The sequence below is a fragment of the Cynara cardunculus genome (assembly GCF_001531365.2).
Source record: "Cynara cardunculus var. scolymus isolate 2C chromosome LG 1, CcrdV1, whole genome shotgun sequence".
Taxonomy (NCBI): domain Eukaryota; kingdom Viridiplantae; phylum Streptophyta; class Magnoliopsida; order Asterales; family Asteraceae; genus Cynara; species Cynara cardunculus.
In genome coordinates this window covers 18,310,136-18,316,267 of record NC_037528.1, presented here as the reverse complement: position 1 = coordinate 18,316,267, position 6,132 = coordinate 18,310,136, and positions in this window count along the sequence as shown.

The window sequence follows — 6,132 nt, the reverse complement described above, 5'->3', positions numbered from 1 at the left end:
AATCCGTCGGTAATATTTCCGACGGAATTTCCGCCAGAAAAATCCGTCGGTGATGCCCTTTTTTTTAGTAGTGATTTGGGGATTTTGAGTTGAGTTAACACCCTTCTTAACTTGGTTAATTCAGGCATTCTGGTTGGGTTTTCTGGCCTTTAGGCTTAGGGAGGAGCACAGAGTAACAAGTGATTTCTCTTACACTAATGCTTCTAATTTTATGGTTGTTTTTAAAAGTTTTGAATATTGATTATGGTTTAAACTTTGATGATTTATATGTAAAAGATATCGTGATTCATTACTTTTGAACTTGAATTACGTGTGATATATGTGGGGTGTGTGGAATTGTACAACAGGCGTAGGATACCTCGAGGTAGTAATACCTCTTGGGAGTTATGATTCACGTGTCTTGAATTCGTTTCTTGAGCATGTTGGATATGATCCTTTATGTGTCAAATTATTGATGTCTTCACGAAAGGAATGTGACAAAGTTGCTACAATCATTCTGCAATATCCGTGTGGTGGTATATACTCCAATGTCGATTGAGTATATATATGTTTCAGCTGTTGACTTCTATCTTTTGATGATAGTTTTTGAATTGCTTAAAGGGAACTCACTAGACCGTTTGGTCTAACTCTCATTTTTCAAACAAAACCATTTTTCAGGCCGGTACCAGGTGGAGTGTGGATCTAAAGGGAAGGGTAAGATATGAGCTAGAGGAGAAGACTTGTCGGCTTAATTTGCTTACCTTTAGTTTTTATAATTCTCAGTTGTGGTCCTTAATGTAATAACCGCTGCAGACTTTTGAGATATATTTTGAAGATTTCTTTTAATCTTGTTGAAAAATATTGTCGGTTGGCATTGATTTAGTAAGATGTGATGTTTTGATTTCTGAGCTGTTACACCTTGGTCCCCTATTTAGTCGCCCCATGCACTTATGTCGACCGTCTTTCATAACTGCATGTAATTTCAATACAAAATCACTTTTGATTGGTCATCTCTCTATATATCTTGATTTACAAAAAAACTGTAATCAGTTATAAAAACAACCGAAATTAATTGATAAAAAGCAATCAAATCGTTAGAATATGGACATTCATTCAATACAAAACGAAATTTTTGTTTATTTTATCTAACTGAATGCATATATATTTAATAATCAACATTAAATTTAAACCCATTTGATTGCAATGAGTCATGAGGATGTGACGAATGGCAATAATCATGACCGTAAAGAAATCAACCACCCACCAAAAATTTAATACCAAGTTCTCCGTATGGACCGCATCCAAACACTTCATGTACCTTCAAACCACACATTTTTTATTTAAAATACGTATAAATACATCTCTATCTTACAAAATATATATATTTTAATTTTTGCTATTTTAAAAAACAAGAACTGTACTCGAACGATGTAACACAGTACATTTTGATTCTAAGGTCGAGAATTCGAATTCTCAATTCTGATTCATGTTTCATTTCATACGTTATCCGTCTAATTTAAGTTTAAATTAAAGAGAAGAAAATACTCATTTAATTATACAATTTGCTTAATTAAAGATTAATTATATTTTGTGATAAATTAGATTTTAATAAATATAGTAAATTTATAGAGTTTTGAAAACCTATACGTTAAATCGGAAAACGTATACAGGTTCTCAAAGAACCCTTTAAATTTTTGCTAGTTGTGTATCCGCGTAATGCGGTGGGAGCCATGAATTTTAAGGATTTTGAAGTTTCATTGATTTTATTAGAGAAGATTTAACGATGTTATAAGTTATATTTGGTCTTTACATATTAATACAATTTGAATAAATAAAAATTATGGTTCCAATTATAGTCTATCGATGAAAAAAACAGTTTAAAATCCAACATATTTAAAATCAAACATATTTAAACGATTCCACAAATGTGTTCGATTTACACCAAGAGCAAAGAATCAAGAGATCGAGAGCGAGACCGATAATTCTAGAGCAATTGAATGAGAGATGACTGAGAGACCTTTTAATAACTCATGGTGAATATCAATTTAAATCTTACCTTGGGGGACGAGGAGAAGACATTGAGATATAAGAGGGTGGAGACATGAGTAAAATGTGTTAAAAGTATCTTGAGAACATGAAAAGAAAAGGTAGTAATGTGCATTGGAAAACTTGTATTATTAATTATTTTAATTGTAGATTTAAATTTTTTTAAGATTTAATGCAGTGTGACTTGTTTTTAAGACTTTGTACAGTAAATGTATAATACTTTGTTTATTAAAAAATGTTTTTAAAACTTTTGATAGATCAGGTTTACAAGATAATATAGATTATATTGTTTATAAAATAGATAAAAATAGAAAGTTATGTAGAAATGGTAAGATAATTATTACCTTAATATTTAATACTTTAATAATTTTATTTTTGAAAATTACAAGTATTTAAAATTTAAAAACTCAAATATAGTACTAATAAATTAATATATTTTCATAACAAGATTTTGATTTAAATATTAAATCTCATGGAAATCATTTTTTTTTTCCATTTTAAAAGTTTGCAAAGCGACAAAAAAATGTTTGGACTTGGCACGAAACAGCTTAAGTTCAAATATTATAGTACCATACATTAATAAATTTGTTTCAATTTTGCTTCATCTTACGTATTAAAATCAATATTATAATATTGTTCAATGCTTAATTAATATTAATATATATAAAATGAAAACCTTACATAAAGCAAAAACGTCGCGTTTTTACCCTCGATAGATTATCGATGGTGATCCAAAAAACACAGTATTGGATTTACCGGTGAATTTCATACAACGTGATTATTGACAAATATAACCGTTGGTAATAACTGTTGATAATCATCAATAGTTTATCGTTAAAAGCATAGTTTTATATTTTGTTTTTATAAATATACAATTATTTTGTGATGTATTACCAATGAATTTGCCGTTACTGAAATTTAATCTCTGCTGGTGATATTTTTTCCGTTTAATTTGCCAACCAAGTGCTCTATCGAAGATTATGAGATCAGTAGATCAACAATCATGACTACAAGACAATTGATATTCGTTACATCGACTGAAAAGAAAGTTAATTCATTACGCTAAATAAAAACTGGACCAAACTTTATTATATTTTACTGTATTTTGTCCATGATCAGTTCAATCTAACACTTTGGTAAGTTTTTCAGTTCTCCCTAGATCATATCATGTCTCTCATTCTCAAAATCAAATAAGAACCTCACGTATCATGATAACCGTGAAAACTATTAACTTAAGGTATTGTTTCGCATAATTATTCAATTCAATTATTACTAATATATATATTTGTTTCACAATGTCAAATAATTCGATTTTTTTTATTAACCTGGATAAGTGGATATCCAACTCGCTATGCGAGCCGACTAATCTCAGGACGACCACCTGCTTTGCAGATAGCCCGGAGTCACCGCATCTGAACCTCCGTGGCCACAAAAAGATTTTTTTTTTCTTGGATTTGAACGTGAGACCTCCTGGTATTTTTGACCTTTAACATTTAACAGTTTAAAACATTAAAAGAAGTATTTTTGTATTAATGTCAATGGCTTGAGAACCAATCAACCCGATGCTCTTGGCGTCATGCAGGCCGCCCGATCGACCTATTCAAAATGAATTCAGCCTTATTTAATTTTTTCGAGGTAATGCCGTTTGGGCACTCAATATGACCAATCAATTAATTTAATATCAAAATTTAAAATCAAAACTTCTTTTTCATAACTAATTTTAAATAACAATGATTTAATTTTAAAAAAAAATTGATCACATGATTTAGGGAAAAAATATTTGTTTAATAATTCTTGATTTAAAGGTTTTTTTTATGTATTTTGAAATTTTCAAGATGTATCATTTTTGTTATTTAATTAATTATTTTATAAAAAACATTAAATATGAGTAAGAAGTTGAAGGGCATGGAATTGCACGTATACTTGCATGATCATGCTTCCTTTTCTACCGCAACCACGGCGAAGAAATTGAAAAAAGAAGTCTAATAAAGAGAAGGAAAACTTTGTATTCTTAGGGACCGTATATTACATGTTTATTTGGATAAGAGCTTACCAAATCATATTATCTTACCGGATGAATATGGTAAGGGACAAAAGTCTTACCCGGTAAGACTTAAGAACGAGACAACGACCAAGAGTTTTACCCAGTAAGTGAGGGTGAAAATCTTACTAATAAGTAAGTGGTAGTGTTAGAATTTTACCAGTAAACGTTTACCGAGTAAGTGTTTGGTAACCGGTCCCTTAGTAATAATAGAACCTTTAAATAAGGACTAGAAAGGTGTTCACATAATATAGCGAGATCTATCTCAATTTTAATGTTTCGTTTTATTATTTATTTTCGTCAATATAATATGGTTTTTAATGGTTTTGAGGAAACGATAATTTTTTATTTTTGCAAAGAATATAAATTTAAAGATATTATAAAAATTTGAAAAAAATTATATATTTTGATATTAGTGTCAAATTTACTATTTAAAGTTTTCGTTTTTTTGTGTAATTTCTTTAATTCAATATTTTATTTATAATTTAATTTAGATTTAATAACAAAGTAATTTATTTATTGTTTAGTAATATAATTTTTATAAAGATAATAATTAAGTATTTTGTTATAACTAATGATATCCTAATTATATTTTATATTTTTTATATTCAAAATGATATGTCTATCTTGTATTTGATTATGTTTATCTATAGTTAGTTATACAGATTAAAAAATGAAGTTTTACTAAGTTGTACTTACACATAATTTGCTCGTGAGCTTGAATTTTAAGTAATATGCATTAATAAACAATATTTTATGTATAAAAAATGGTTTTTAAGAGTTTCTATCAAATGTTTTATAATATAGTATACATAATTACGTAGAGATAATGATAAGTATGGAAGGAGATTTACTTCATAAATAACTCTAAACATTTATATTTATCTCTATCATCATATTCTTTTGAGGATGACATATTTATCCTACAACATTCCCCCTTGTGCTAAGTCAAGGTAATGATAGTGCATGATTGTTGTCTTGTTAAAATCTTAAGCCAAAATAAAAACTTAGTGGGATAAAAATAAAAATAGCTATGAAGAAAAAAAAAATACAACATACCAATTTATTTGCAATATAGACTTATCTTAAGTATAATATTTCCTATGATGTGTGCATTAATCATGAGAGTTAGGAAAGTAAATGATATATAAACTGTTGCCTCACTAAAACCTTACACAAATGAACAAAACCCAGTGAAAAAATAACATTAGATGAAGAAAATAACATAACATACCAATATTACATATATAATAGACTTCTTTTCTCTACTTCTCTCCCTGATTCATGCATTAGTCAAGAGAGTTTGGAAATTCTATGGATTCTAATATTTTCTACATGTTTCTCAAATATGTGTAGGTAATGATTTGGTAAACAAATATGCCAAATTCTCTTTCCATCTTGTTTGATTCACTTGAATCATGAAAAAATAGTTTGTTATTGTTGATTATATAAAACCTACGTGGGATATGCTTTGTGATATGACCCTTTTGTATCTTACTTTCATTTCTTCGATACATAATGCTTATTTTCATATATGCAGGTAGGACAGTGGTGAACTCAAACCACTAGCTTCTCCAATATGTGTAATGATAGTCCTTAACCATATACACTTTTGAAAGCCTCATGTAGAGTAATATTCTTGGAATAGTTTAAGGAGGTAGCTACAAGGGTTTGCTTAGTCTACTTACAAGTAATCAGTGTGTTCCCTACTGTTGATCCTCTCTCTCAGTGATTTGATGATAATCCATTTTATCTATCGATGTAATTTTGTTTCTGTATTTTCAGTTCCAGCGATCAGACACTGAGTATGTTCAGTGATCGCTGAAGAACTTGCTTTGTAAATCTCAGAGACACAATACTTCAAGAAGACAACACTCACACCAAAGAACCTTCAGCAAATGTCGAAGACTGAAACTGAAGATTAGAGACTGGCGAGTACGTGATCTGAAGCGGTATTCAATGATTACGAACCTTTCTACATATGTGTGGACTGCTCTAGCTTCAGCGAATGATGATGAGACCTTCAGGTCATTCCAGCATTCAGCGATCAAAGGAAGCTTGCTTAG